The 15,445-nt window shown below is 39.6% G+C and overlaps 1 protein-coding gene across 1 annotated transcript in view; it reads right to left on the bottom strand.

Annotated features, from left to right (window-relative positions):
- FSHR (follicle stimulating hormone receptor) overlaps positions 1-15,445 on the bottom strand; it is a 91,466-nt gene that overhangs the window by 73,417 nt on the left and 2,604 nt on the right. The gene's annotated exons all lie outside the window — the stretch shown is intronic.

Raw genomic sequence — 15,445 nt, 5'->3', positions numbered from 1 at the left:
GCCCCATCTTTGAGTCCTTATTTGTTATTCACTTCCTGACTGAGCAAGATTATCTTCCCTGTTACAAATATAAATTCTTGAGGAAGGGACCTTGCTAACACATTCCTGTCACTGAGTCATTCTGCACCAACCTATCATCAGGGACCAGGGTTTGTCTACAAGACACTTGAAATGACACTTCAGTGATACAGAGTTGTTTCTGTTTTTGTCCTGTTGTAATGATAAATGGCTGTTTCAGATATGCACAGAGCCTGTAAGTCATCTGCGCGTTAAGTGAGCTCACCAGTTGGATTTCCACGGGTAACTCTGCTGATGTTGACTCACACTGAAATCCTGAGCAAGCTGAAGAATAACCTTGGTAAATGCAGCTGTTAAGTTGCTGGGATTTTCATTGTTTGCTTGTTTCTTTTGCTTAATTCCTCCATAATTATAACTATAAGCAAAGTTAATGAGACACAAGACAGCGTCTTTTCTCTGAAATGATTCCTCCATTCTCACCTTTAAAATAAGTACTGATAAGTAGGTATTTGAGATAAGTAAGGTTATTTAAATTGTTCAACTAATTCTTTCATGAACATCATAGTAACCCCAATATTACCAAGTATCACCAAATATTTGCTATTTTTCTCCAGTCACTTGAACATACTCCAGACGAGAATGATGATGTTTACATAGAAAAAGTTTAAGTAAAAATATATATAGAAAGCATGACAATCTCTTCCTAACAAGAGAATGTTTGTAATGAATTGTAGAAGAACTAAATTAGCTATGTGTATAGAATGCAAAGTCTGTTCTGTTAAGGTGTCATAAGAACGGGATTGACTGCTAGAAGAAAGATTTACTCATTCTTTTAATCTACATATATACGAAATATGGAATATACAGGATAAAAAAAGACTGGGTGAGGGCATCGGTTTTCCCCTCTGCTCTGCACCGTGCAGCCTCACCTCCAGCAGTGGGTATAGGTCTGTGTGCCACAGCACAAAAAATACATCAGGCTGCTAGAGTGCATCCAAAGGAAGGCTACAAAGGGGGAGAAGGGCCCAGAGGATGTATGAACAGTGCTGAGGCCCCTGTGTTTGTCCAGCCCAGAGTAGAGCATGCTGAGCGGAGGCCTCATGGCAGCCAACAGCTCCTCACAGGGAGCAGACAAACGTAAGCCATACCTTCTACCTGAAACACATCACTATCAACAGTCGTGTTGCACTGATGAAATGGATAGTAGCTTCAAGTTGAATGTCAAAATAAATGACACCGAGATGAAGACATAGCAATCTGATTAACTCTGGGTTTCATATATCAAACTACAAAGTTTGCTACAGATCTTAGTAACAATTCTATATGCAGAAGTTGGAAGATTAAAAAAATATCACTGGAGTCAGAAGGGATCTTTTCAATTATTAATGGCTTTCAGAACTATGCGAAGCATGCTTCATTTTAACACAACTGGTGAAACAAAGACATTTTAAAACACTGGGTCAGGGCCAACAACAAATTATGAGTCTAATAAAGAAGTGGAGGGAGGTTGGCTCCTTCTTTTTGTTTAGTGAGGCATTTTTATCAGAACAGTACACACTGCTCCACTTTCATTTAAAGCTGTTGAGAATGAGACGTTGTTAAACAACACAAAAATGCCCAAACACGGGATTCTCTTGAAACACCACTGAGATAAAACTGATGGAAATATGCAGTTATCATTGAATTCAATAGAATCATACTAGTATACAAAATACAACTGCAATTCTATGCATATTAGTGACAGGATTCAGGGCCATGCTCAAACGACCTGGGAATAAATGAAGGCTTGGAATAATTTCTGACTTGTTTTTTATATACCATCCAAGGTCTTGAAGAATAGATTCAAGTGCCTATTAATTTTGTGAACCAGTTATCTCCTTCTTGATTTCTATCCATCATTAAGTAACATATAGCCATATTACTACAGCTCCCTGGATAAGTTAATCAGACGATGATCCTCCCTTAATAATTTGTTACCAGCTGACAAACACCACTTCAGGATAAAAACACTGAAAGAACAAGGAGAAAAATAAAAAGTCACGATACCTCCAGGTCTTTTCCTAGAGTGTATGGATTCACAGGTAGCTTTCAGATCACCAGTGTGGAACTGCCAACATGCCTGAAAACCTGTTGCAAGAGGTCTGTGGCAGATCTCTAAAGCTAGTTCCTAAACACATCCTGCATCTTCAAGCCACCACAGGGTTTAATCCCTTTTTCTCAGCAACTTGTTCAAAGCAATGCAAGGGGGCAAACTAGTGCTTCCATAGACACATCGCAGCTAGACAGATACTCTGCCATCCCTGAGGATCAGTTGCCAGGAGCAAGGACTTTTCTTATGGAGACGGCTGACTGTGATGCACCATCACTGACATTCCTACTAGGGAAGTATAGCTGCAGAGATGGTGATGCTTCTATATAAGAGCCTTATCTTTGCATTCCTTTGTGGGAAATACATGCTCCAGCTGGCAAATTGGTCTTGAGAACATAAACTGTTTTCTTGAGTAAGGAAACAAAAATTTTTTCAAATTGATGCACTGTAGCAACAGACATGCAATTTAGTGAATCATGACAGAAACAATATTATAGATTATGTAATTATGTGTTTTCTGGGATAGACAGTTCAGTGCTATATGGTCATGGAGAACTCATTAAAGACTAAAGTAAATGAGCCTAATTAATAGGATTGGCCTCTAAAATTAGGACTGGCCTAAGTCCACAAGCACTGAGCTGGGAGAACTGTGGTGTTTTGTGGACATCATCTGACCAAAGCATCAGTCACCCAGATTGTTGGAGATACAGAGAGAAGTAAAAAGGAACTATCCCAGCTCTTTTTGCATTTGTCCTAACCAAACTTGCCCCAGACACGTTGAAATGACTCAAAATCTTTTCGCTGCAGTGTATAGACACAGTCAGCTCAGCATTTAAACCTAATTCTTCAAGACCAGTTCCTTGTAAGACAAAGTGCACCATGTCTTGGAGTACATCAGCCTGTAAGCAAGCAAGTTTGTGGTTTGCAGCAGTTTTGGCTTGTGCTTCTGTTATGAAACACAACATGACATCTAATTAAATTAACACTCTTTATACTGATGTTTCCCAGTTTCAGAATAGAGTTTAATTACCAAACACCACTGTGAGATTGGCTTTGCTTAACCAAAATCATTCTATAGAATATGTAGGTAAATAAATTGGCTTGCATGAACAGATGACAAGAAAACCACACCCAAAAAAAGTTTATCCTTCTGAGTGGAGATTTCTCACTGATTCTTCCTATGGGCTTACAAACAGCAATAGCATTTATTTTCCTATCAAACTGTGATCAGAAAAATATGTTTTCTGTCCTAAAAACCCTACAGTGTGAGACATAACAGATGGACACCTAAAAGGAAATTGTTAAGAGAGAGTTTGATATAACATTGGTTTACCTTTTGTGAATGATCAACTTGGGTATTATAACAGCAGACCACTGAGGCCAATGGAATATTTACCTGATAAAAAAGATAACATTTTCTTCTCCAAAATAATCTTGTAAGCAGTTCCTTACTTCATTTTTTCTTCCTTCTGTGCTTTACTTTTTCCTTTCACGAATGGAGATTATTTTAAAACACATTTGAATAGCTAGGCTTTATCTGTGCCTACACTGCTGAGAACATAAAACATTAAGTTAGCCTAATAAAAGCAGTACCTTATTGCTTTCCCAATTTTTAGCCAGCTGCTCACACACAACCCTAACTAAAAGAGGGATGAAATTGAGATAGTAAACGAGCCACCAGAGGGAGTGCATTCACTCAAGAAGAAACACTGGAAGGAGAAAAGGATTAAAAATTTGATAAAATCACTCTCACACAGATTTCCTGTGACTGTCTGTCCTTTGACTTCAAAATTTGACTGTGATTAGTTCTCTTATTAAGTAGCACCTCTGCAGGCCACAGAGCTGCACATGTACAGCATTACATTTAACGCAGCAATAACTGCATTGTGCCTCCTGCTTCTCTCCTGTTATTCCCCAAATCCCAGCTCTGAAACTTAATTAGCATCTGATGCAAATGGCCCTTCATATTTGCTTAAACTAGGGACGGGTGCTGCTCAGCTTGAAAGGACATCAATTCTATCTAACATTTTTGCTGATACTTCTCTATAGTGAGAATCTGCTTCTGTTATTATCTAGGGGGGCAGGGGAATTATGACTATTTATTTTACTCTGTCCAATACTTCTGTGGCATTGGTGGCGAAGTTCCCACCCAGCACTCCACCTACAAGATTTGTCAGAGGAAGGTTATAAGTACCCTCAAGAATTGCATACCTACAGAAGGCTTTTGCAATAGGCAACACATAAGTCAGAGAATAGCCCTTGCCACCTCCACCTATTACTGCTCCACAGGCTCGAGTCTGTTCGTCTGCACTCAGTTATAAGAGACACAGCCCATCTGCTAGGTTTCCATTATATGTCTACAGAATAATATTTATGGAAGTAATTTTCCTTTGCATAGGTTTGGCTGGATCAAAATAACACACACGTACCACAGGCTGCCTAGAATCTCACTTTGCTTCATGTATTCTTTTATGCCTTTCCCCATTAGCAAATGAAGGTCAGAGGTGTTAGCCAAGAGTAACCCTGCATAAATGTAGTGTAGGGTAAACCTGCCTGTAACAACACCCATCCATGCGCATATTAGCACCTGTAGAGAAATGGTTAAAATGGAAGGCACCAGAACACCTGCACACCTAAATCCCTTTAAAAACTCTCCAGATTAAGGAAAATTAAGGATGTAATTTCCAGTTTCCAAGGAGCCTGGAAACATTAGATAAAACGCTTGACAGGTAGCTTTAAATGTGACATTCCTGACATTCAGCACGGATGAATGCAAAATCTTGCACATGGGGCAGACAAACCACTCCCTTCAGAGATATGGGTCCAGTGCTGCCTGACACCTGAGCGACCTGGTCTGACCTTGCTTTGAGCAGAAGGTTGGAGCGAACTCTTCCTGAAGTCCCTTTCTAACCACATTCCTTTGTGACCCTACTTATGGCTCAGAAAATCACCTTCCTAGGATGTTTAAAGTACAGACTGACTGCTCACATGTTTCCTGCAGTCTACATTGTTGGCTGTTTTTGAGCACAGTTATGATCTACCACTCAGCTATTAGTCTTAAATCCATAAGTAAAGAGAAATGTTCATCACCACTAAAAAACAGGCTGGCAATGTTTCTTGCCCACTGTTTCCGAGTTTCCATGAAACTGCCATCCAGAAAACCCGGATGTCTTAAAAAGTCAGGAGGTTATTAATACTTTCAAGTGCAACTTGTCATGAAACAAAATGAAGGCACCCAACGATACCTCCACAATGTGTCACATAGCCAGAATCCCCTATGAAGGAAAGAGAGCAGCCTGGCAGAGCACACATGAGGAATTTTGAGGACTGAAGTACTGAGCCACCCATAAGGAGAAAACTTGCTTACTTCTCTAGTACCTGCACAGTCTGCCCACAGACAGCACTGACAGACAGTTGTTTGGCTAGAGCAACTAAATACACTGAAATTCTTTCAAACTGGATGGGCATCTCAGGCACTGAAATATATTAAAGAAGTCTGAAATAGAAATACCTTGACAGAATACCACAGGTCACTTAACTTTCTACTGATGTCTTTGTTCCCAAGGCATGCCACAATGTATAAAAGTTACCTTCTCTGTTGTTGACCTCATCCATCTTTGGAGAAGCCATCTCTGCATGAGAAAAGGAAGAGCTCAGCCCTGATTGATACATAAAAGACACTAGATATCCTAGGAAATATATTTTATGCTGGCACTTGATACAAGAAAAAAAACACAACACAGAGTTGTGAATACAAATCAACATCTGTTAAGGCCTCTGAAGAAAATGCTAATGACTAATCCCCATAGCAGGTTTGGAAAAAGAGAGAAAAAAAAGAAAGCATTGTGCAATTAGTGCAGGTTATTAATATTGATAGCGGAAGGCTGAAACGTGACACAATTACTCCACAAGTGTTACGGTGCAATGGGTACTTGTTACCTTCACAACAGGTAGGCTAAATAAGCTGCCTGAGGTGATAATTAGGAGCCAAAGAATCACTGAGCCTTTTTTTATTTTTACTACTACACAGCGAGAATGAATATTGCACCTTTGTTTTAAGCCTCTCTAGAAGGGCAACCAAGGGTTTTCCTACTCTGAGCGAGCCTTTTACAGCAGACTCCCTCCCAAAACTTACTGCAGTCATTGACTGTATTAAAATCTAAACACTGTGGGACCTCTTGCAGCCATCTTCCTTCTCTCACACTTCCCTGCTCTTCCTGTAGTGTTCCTCAGACACTGTTAAGCAGCATTCTTTTTTTTTTTTTTTTTTTTTTTTCCCTCACCCACAGTCAGGCTCACTGAAGTTCTGAAGTTAACAGGATGAATCTTGGAATGAGGTTCTGAGAATCACCACTAAAACATTCAGATTCTTTACCTTACATTGATAGGATACAATAATGAAAAAAAAGAAAAAAAATCCCCTATGCACTTAATTGTAAGCAAATAAGCATGTCTAAAACAGAGAGTAACTTGAATTGGTGCTACAGGAATATCTAATGCTATATGCTTCATTAAAAATAGTTTCTTCTTCTACAGAAAAGAAAATAAAAAGAAAATAAAAATAATAATTAAAAAAATCCCAGTCTTCTGCTAGAAGCATATTATTGTATGGAAGGTGGCAGAGAGGAGTCCCTCATTCTTCATCTGCCTGCAAGTGCTCTCAGCACATGCCAAGGAGGTCAGGCATATCTCTGTGAAAGGAGAAGGAAAATAAGATCCTGCTGCTGCTCTTAATGAAAAGAATGAAGGTAGGCTAATGAGATTTTACAAGTGACAGAAAAGAATCTTCTCCATCTAGCTCTGGTACTTTTATAGCCCTCATTACCATGTTTTCAAAGCACCTCACTATTCTAATATGCATTTTTGTAGCTGCTTCTGTGCAGAGAAAGACCTCTAGCACTTGGCTTGTCCAGGGTCAGGGAAGCTTTGAAATGTGCTCTGTGCTTTTCTACACATGCAGATGAAACTTGGCTACCTGTGCATGTGGGAACTCTCTGGTATGTGATGGGAGGCCTGGGGATGGGCAGAGATCTGCTAAGGTTCTCACTCACATCCCAGGTAGCAGCTCAACTTTCCCATGTTTGTCTCAAGAATGCCTGATGTTTACATAGCACATAGATGCTTTCCAAATAACTCAAACTCCACAGGCCATGGCTAAAATTCTTAAAAATATATGGCTACCCAACTTAAACCCAGACGGTGCACCAGAACACCCTCACCTATGTGAAAAACATAAAAAAGCACTAACAGACTTCTATCACATCTCTCAATAGATTGCATATTTTCAACTCAAAAAGAATCTCCAGGCTGCTGCCACCCTTGTGGTAACACTGAAGGGTCAAAGGAGACCCACTGGTGGGTCCAAGGAGAAAAGTGTTATGTATTTCCACTAAAGTTAAATCTATTAAATGCTGTAAATTCAAAGCAGAAACTAAAGCCATGCTTCACTAACATATTTCATTTTTCATACCTCTGCTGCAGTTTTCCTTATTCTTTTGACTCACATGAAATTGTTTAGTACGATATAATTTATCAACTAATGACATGTCCTATTTTGTTACATCTGGCTAAGAGGGAAAAAAAAGACAAATAAAAAAGTACCTTTTGGACTAAACTGACAACAGGTTGGGCACAGCAATCCAATGAACCAATCTTAGAATGGCTTAGTCTGGAAGGGACCCTAAAGGTCATCTTGCTCACATAACTTCTGATTGGCCTGGCATGTGGGCAAAGTGACTTTGCCTCTGTTTGCAAAACAACGTGTGGTGTGCCCTTCAAGAGAAGGCACCTCGTTCACAGCCTCAGGAAGACTTTTATTGCTTGTTTGAAAACAAAGCACAAGAAAATTGCTTTGCACCCTTCCAGACCACAGCAGCTTTGGGAGATAGAAAAAATACTCCTGACAATGTGTGAATGCCCTTTTACCAAGTACAGGACAGCTGTACAATCCTTCTTTAATAGTTAGAGATACTCCATCCCACTCCACCATAACACGTTAAACCTGGGCTTGCAGTTCTGCCCTTGGAAGTCAGCTATACTTGTTTTCTACCCTGCATGACCAGAGCAGTTTTCATCTCCTCAGCTATGGGGCTATGCTGGAGACTATTTTATGCTACCTGCCCTCCTATGCACAGCAGTGAAGCCACATGAGACAGTGGAGGTTTCTTCCCAAACTGTACTGGCATTCACCAGACTTTCAGGGTTTTCTATTTCTGTACTATTCTCCACAGTCCTATGAACATGTCATCCTTTGTGCAAAAACCATGAAGCAGACATGATTCCAGTAACAGATCCATTGAGTTCATGATGACACATTATTTATGCCAGTTGAAGATGAATGTGACGATAAAAGAAACTGGAAAATACCAATGAGATACAACTAACATCACAGAGTGAGAAGGAATATAAGTAAGAAGGATCCAGGTTGTTTTTTCCCTGACCACAGTACCAGAGTACCAGTACTGAAGGTTTGGCCTGCGGCAGTCTGGATAAACAGCTTGTCCCTGGATCAGAGCAGCAACCGAGACATTAAAAGGCAACAGATCTAGGAGTGTGCTATATGGATACATTACTGAGCTCTAACACATCAGCTTTTACACAGAGCTTTCCATTAAATCATAGAATCTCCACAGTTGGGAAAGACCTACAAGGTCATCCATCCAGTCCAACCATCCACCTATCACCAATAGTTATCTCATTGCTTAGTCTTAAGGCCTAATTACATGGCATTATCTGGCCAAACAATGTGTGGAAGTAACCTTTAGTAATAACTGCCATCAGGGGCCTCAGGTTCTGCTGCAGATGAGGAGATATTCTTACCTTGCATGTTACCCAGGAGCTGATTCAAGTAGTTATAGTTGAACCATTAAGCCTCTGGTCACCCTAATATATCTCAATTCAAATGAACTAAAGAAGTGATTTTACCAAATGCTCACATGACACTGAAGCGTAGGAAGAGGGCTGAGTTTTGAGCAAGGCAGAAAATGACTGAAAAAGAAACTCTGAAAAAATAAGCAACTCCAAGAAAATAAAATCTTTAGACTTTGCATGGTGACCATGCAACTCTCTGCCATACTGGTTTGACACTAAACACACCTGTTCCTAAAGAAAAAGGATGAGCAACAACCATTCTACATGAGATAAAGGTTTAGGAAGAAATAGAAATCCAGCTCAAATGTATCCTTCACATTTGGCCAAATCTAGAGCTGGCATCAGCTGTCAGAGCACTGAAATCATACAATTTATGGACAGAAAGTACGCCAGCTCCAGTAGGAAAAAGTTCCCAGGTCTGATCATGGCCAAGATTCACACTTTCACATCCTACTGCAAACTCCCAACTTTCATCACTGACAAACCACAGCTGTTGTAGGATGTGTTCTCCAGTGTGTGTAGGAGAAGGTGACAGCACCAAAGTTAAGCCTCATATCTGTATACAGTTTCTGGTTTATCCTTTTTCTTCTTTGTCTCCAAGTGATTCAACAGAGGGCAATGTGGCATATTTCCAGCAGAAGGTCAAGAGGTCTGGGCAGAAGCTTGTAGAAGATGACTGGCTCAAGAAACATTACTAGATGTATTGTGTCCACCTGACTCAAGGAAAGATTAAACAATTACTTGGAAGATTGAAGATTTCAGATTGCTGAACAGATAAGCAAGAAGAAACACGGAATATTCCCAGAGCTGAAAGCTGGAGGTGAAAGTAATATTATGAGAAGGAATCATACAAGTTCTCCCTGCTCTTCCTCTTCCTTAGATATCTGTTTAGCAGAACAGCAGGGGATTCAATAGTGCATCCTTAGTGTAAACACTTGCCATTTTAAAGAATACAGCATCCAGTCCTGACTTAAAGAGCACTAGCTTTCCACAGTAACTGAGTGCCTTCTACTATGTAGATTAGATGCTATTTTCCACTTACCTCATAAGATCCCTTTCTCATACATAGACCATCTTGTATAGAAGTTGGATAGAAGAAAACTGAAACATGCCACTACTGATAATTCTAGAAACTGGATAAACTTTCTAGTACTTAGCTCTTGAGTTATGTATTCCTACTGCCTCCAGATTCACACAAGGACAGTGGTTCATTACTAAGAGATGAAGCCATTGCTTGCCAAATATGCATCTAAATTTATGCATCTGAATTGTTTCACGCATATGAAAATGACAACTCATGCTAAAATCTGAGTACTTGACAGAGAATAGTCCTTTGTTAGGGGCTTCAACTGGCAAAGGACAGCACCTCCTGTTTTGAAAGAAGTCCTACAAAGTATTTTCTTTTTCCTCAGACTTTATTTAAGCTAATCTTCAAACACCTGTAACCTAAGGTCAGCTTCCAGTCTCTTGGTTTATGGAGTAAATAAGGGAAGAAAGCTGCTTTTCTGATGTCTCAAGTTTCCTTGCAGAAGAAGAAAGCAGAATTAAGACATACAATCACCACCTCCTTGCCTTAAGCAGCATTACTGGCAGATTATAACAAGCATACAAATAATCAAAGCAAACTTCAGCTACGAAACACATCATTATGTGTGTCCTGTGTCCTCTTACAGAAACATAGTGCCACAGGACACAGCACGCTCTCTTGATGGTTTCTTATTTTTTTTCAGGCTGGAATTGAAATTAATCTGAAAATTGTCTTTGCTCTGGAGGCTTTAACAAAATTACTGTATTTAGTGAAACAACCAGATAAAAATGCAAGAAAAAGAAAAATTGTCTTTATTTGGAAGAATTAGTTTGTCTTAAAAGCAGTAGGCAATCATGAAAAGAAATGTTTTTAGGAACAGCAGAGTTCCCTGAAAGAATAAAGCTTAGCAAGTACAATGTTCAGAGGCAAACATCTCATACCCAGCACCTATGATGTATTTCAACCTTATTCTTTTTACCCTTTGATAACAATTCCACTGAATTTTAGTGGCTCTGTAAAATAACGTCCTGTTAGCAGCCTATACTGTATACAAACAACCAGATTTTCCTACGGGGCTTTGCAATCGCCTCAGTCCTTCCACGTACCTAATTTCAGGGTACTTGCCAAGCTTACACAGCTGCTATGCCAGACTATGGATTTTGTTCATTAATATTTACTTTGGTTTTTGTTTCTTTATTTTTAGCCTAATTTATACTTAGCTCTTTGAGCCTATGAAGCATTTTGTCAATAAGCAATGATGATATTTTGCATATGTCACGTTACTTGTCCTTGTATGTCTAACAACTGTATTAGCATAATACTGTCCAGCTACAGCCTCTGGGAACTTCTGTTAAATAGTGTTTGAATATAAAAACCACACCTATTAAGGTTACTCCTGCTTCTCAAAGAATCCCTTGACTTGGATACATTAAAACGTAACCAACAAGGTCATTTCACTCCCTGAAACCAAGGAACTTAAAGCGGTCCACAATAAATAAGTTTCAGTTCAGTGAAGTTGTACATCCTTTCTACCCAAGTCCAACTACAATGTTTTGCACAGAACTGTACGTATTTTTCTTAATGCTGAAGCGTCCAGTGCCACACACTGGTTCAATTACATGCTAGATACTGCAAGAGATGTCTCACCTCTGGTGGGAGAGATCAGAAAAACACTTGTGCAGACAAAACACACATATGGGATGGTGAATATCCATCCTAGTGATTTTAGTTATGTGCTGTACTTCCATAAGGTGACTTCACCATAAAAACAAACCAGCCAACCACCCTCTGAAGGGAAAAGAGATGATGTCTGCCTTGGGGAAGATCTAGGTATGCTCAGGAAGACCACACAGGGTATTGGCAGCACAGCCCAGAGGGGGAAGGCACATGCTGCCATGTGGTGCCCCTCTAGAGCTGCCTTGGATGTCTGTCACCTTGGCTGGTTTAAACATGAATCAAAACACAGTTTCTGTATGCTAGAGGACGGGCTTGATGGATAATTGCATAATGAAGCTATGTGATTAAAAAAAGAAAAAGAACATCTGACAGAAGGGCAGAAAGAAAAGGAGGTTTGGTGGCAAACAGTTCATGTTCATCCTCCTCAAAATAAATACATCAGGGTTAGCAGTTTCTAATGAATTCGGTGATTCTATTTAGCAGTGGAAATGCTGTTTGCTGCTTGGCATTTTAGTGCTTACATAATTTATAGTCTATTATTTGGTAATGTATTGAAGCAGGTTGTTGTCTTTGGCACCATCAAAGCTGTTTGCTAATTCACGGCTTGACCTTCTCTGCATGCATATAGAACGGAAAAGAACTGGTACAGGGCACACTGGCGTGTCTCCAAAAATCGCTTAGTGTTCAGTCAGTTTCATTTGTATGAACCTTAACAAACTATTTTCAAATATATACTTTTCAGGAAAAAAACAAAAAAGAGCAAGTGTTCAATCTGTACTTAAGACTGACACATTTATCTCCTGTTTTGTGGGATTTTATACCCTTAGGCTGTGATAATATCCTGGCATTAGCATGTAAGTGGACACAGCCTGTTTCCATACTGTGCCTATGAAGCATCTCTCATGTCGAGGAGATATGCTGATATTCCAGTATATGAAAGTTAGAATAAGGTAACAGAGCTGCCACCCATCCCTCCCAGGACTTCACCTGACAGTCCATACTGTGCCTGCTATTCAACTACCAACCCCAAATCAAAAGCACACTGCAATATTTCTTTCCCTTTTTCATTTAAATTTTGCATCTAATACAGCAGAAAAGTATTGAGATAGGCAGTGGTAACTTAAATAACTAGTAAGTGCCAAAGCCGTTGAAAGGGTTATCTCAGACATGCCTGGTAGGGGCAATAAGATGGGGAAGGTGACATCATGGCAGGATTTTCTTGATGCCTTTTCCCCAAGCGTGACATTTTTTTTCCCCTGTGAGCTGCTTCTATGTTTCAAAGAAATAGTTATGAGCCACAAATACATGCTAACTGGAATTGATCAAGGACAAAATGAATAATTTAATTTCTGAAGAACAGATCAACTGTATTGCTACAGACATTTTTTTACACTGATGTTACAGCTATCTTGCTTTAGCTGCATTTACATGTAGCAGCAGTATCGTTTTGTGTCTCAACTGGCACCTCCCAGCTGAATTCCCCACCTTTTTTTTCTTTTTTTTTTTTTTTTTGTTTCAGCACTTCTGATCTTAAAGAGCATGAATAATTCACAAAGAATTCCATACCTCTTCAAAGCATTCTGTTAAATAAAGCCACATACTTAATTCTTTTCTTTGCTGATTATCCACAATTAGGAATAATGATTTGAACTGTTAAGGGTGATGACTCCCAGGCAGCTCTCCACATATGACTACCATCACCTTCTTTGTCAGACCCAGAAACAAGTCTGACTGTTTGTGCTACTTAAACACAACTTAGATGTAATATAGCAATATATTTTAATATGTTTCTATTACAGCAACCTCAAAATACCTTTGCCAATCAAAACAAAAACAAAAAAGACTGAATAGGGCATAAGAAATTTCCAGGCAATCAAAGGAGATCTGCAAATGTAACTGAATGCTGGCAACTTCCCACAAAATTTACAGAAATACAGCCAAAAAGTTCACATCTGCTCTGCCCTTTTTGTAGGCCCTCTGCCTAAAAGTTAGAGGCTTTAACATGTGGCAAAAACTACTACTCATTTAAAGGATTAACATAAAAGAACACATTTTTTGGTCTGGTGCTCATTTACTGAGGCTCTAAGATCAGTAAATTCTGCACTGCATAGCTAACAAATATTGTAGTTCTGTCTATTAGCTGCTTCCTTTAAACTTGTGACTTAAAAGGTCATTGCATTAAAGTTCTTTATACATTATGGGTTTATTAATCTCACTAGTGTGGTTGCATTCACTGATACATCACAACTACATTAAAAATATATATACTATTTTAGACACTCAACATTTACCTTTGAAATCAAGGACAACCCTACTGATGTGCATAACAGAAGCAAGGTCAAATAAGCAGCCATCATTCTTTGCAGAGTAAAATCTCTCCTAAAGATGAGCTCAGCCCCAAGAGTTCAATCAAGCTCTAATTCCATCTGAAAAAAATCTATCCCTCTCCAGTCTGGCAGGTAACTTCCAGTCTGAGCACACTTTATGCAAAACTAGATCAGGCAACATTGAGACTTAAGTACCCCAGAAGACAACCACATAATTTCAGGTACCAGTCCAAAAAAATAGCACCTATTCCAACCAACATGCACTAGGTTAAGCCAGATAAGGGTGCCCAGGAATTACCTTAAAGATCTAACTTGCACTGAGTGCACAGTGCTTCGGCCAAGTCACTAAAGGTCTGCAGCAGACCCAGGAACTGATCTCAGGTTAACCGCGTCCCAGTTCAGCAGAGTCATAGAGTCACTAAGATTGAAAGAGACCTCTCATATCAACCAGAGGAACCATCCACCTACTAACCACTACCACCTTACATTCCATTTATCCTTTTCCCTTAGCCCCCTCAGACCCCTGCCCAGACCAACCCAAGGCATTGCTCTCATGTTGCAGAGCTCAGCCAGCACTTCAAGCATCTCAGGCGCCCTCCCACCATACATTTTTTTAGAAGTCAATTCTTGTTTAGAAGTTATCTTTCACAAAAATGGGAAGAAGCACTTAAGAACACTTGGCGTTACAAGGAAGCAGGTGAATGGGAAAAGAGAGAAGTAGCTTCCCCAGAACAGAAAAACAGACATCAGAGAATGAGACACAACAGTCACACAGCTCTTGGAGCACTTTTGAACGGATGTCATATTCAGCAGGATGCCTCTTCTGACATAGACTCAAACTATTGTTAATGTACATAGTGAACAGCCTCATTTAGAATAAGCATGCGGTTTGCACAAGTACTAAATACTAAAGGAAATGGAAATAAAACACTGCTTCTGCCCCAGAGACACTGTCCCTGTTAAAACCTGAAACACACAAAACGCCAAAGGAAGAAGAGTTTGAAGAAAGAACCATGACTTCAGCCTACATATTACAGATGGACTATATAGTACATTAGCAGCATTTCTAAAAGTAACTCTCTAAATAAAAAGCAACTTACATTCACACCAGCATGAAACCCTCTTTCTTTATGAGCCATAATGTGGTATGTGAAATGCAGCAAAGGCCTTCTAGCGAGACACACATCAAGGAATAGAATATGATTAGCACATAGTGACTCAGATCATTGGCCACACTGGATTCCTAACAAAGAATCTGGCACAAACAAATTCAGGGAGAACAAAGTCTGTACAGAGAACTAGAGATAGCTTCTGAAAGATAAAGAAAAAGGGGGGTAGGGAGAGGTCACAGTTATCTCAGTGAGGAGGAAAAGGAAAAAAAGGCAGAGTGAGATAAACACCATTGCCAAGAACAGTATCTAAAACAACAGGCATCCC

The sequence above is a fragment of the Coturnix japonica genome, chromosome 3 (assembly GCF_001577835.2).
Source record: "Coturnix japonica isolate 7356 chromosome 3, Coturnix japonica 2.1, whole genome shotgun sequence".
NCBI classification, from domain to species: domain Eukaryota; kingdom Metazoa; phylum Chordata; class Aves; order Galliformes; family Phasianidae; genus Coturnix; species Coturnix japonica.
Note: the sequence above shows the minus strand (reverse complement) of the source record. Positions and strands in the feature narration are given on the sequence as shown.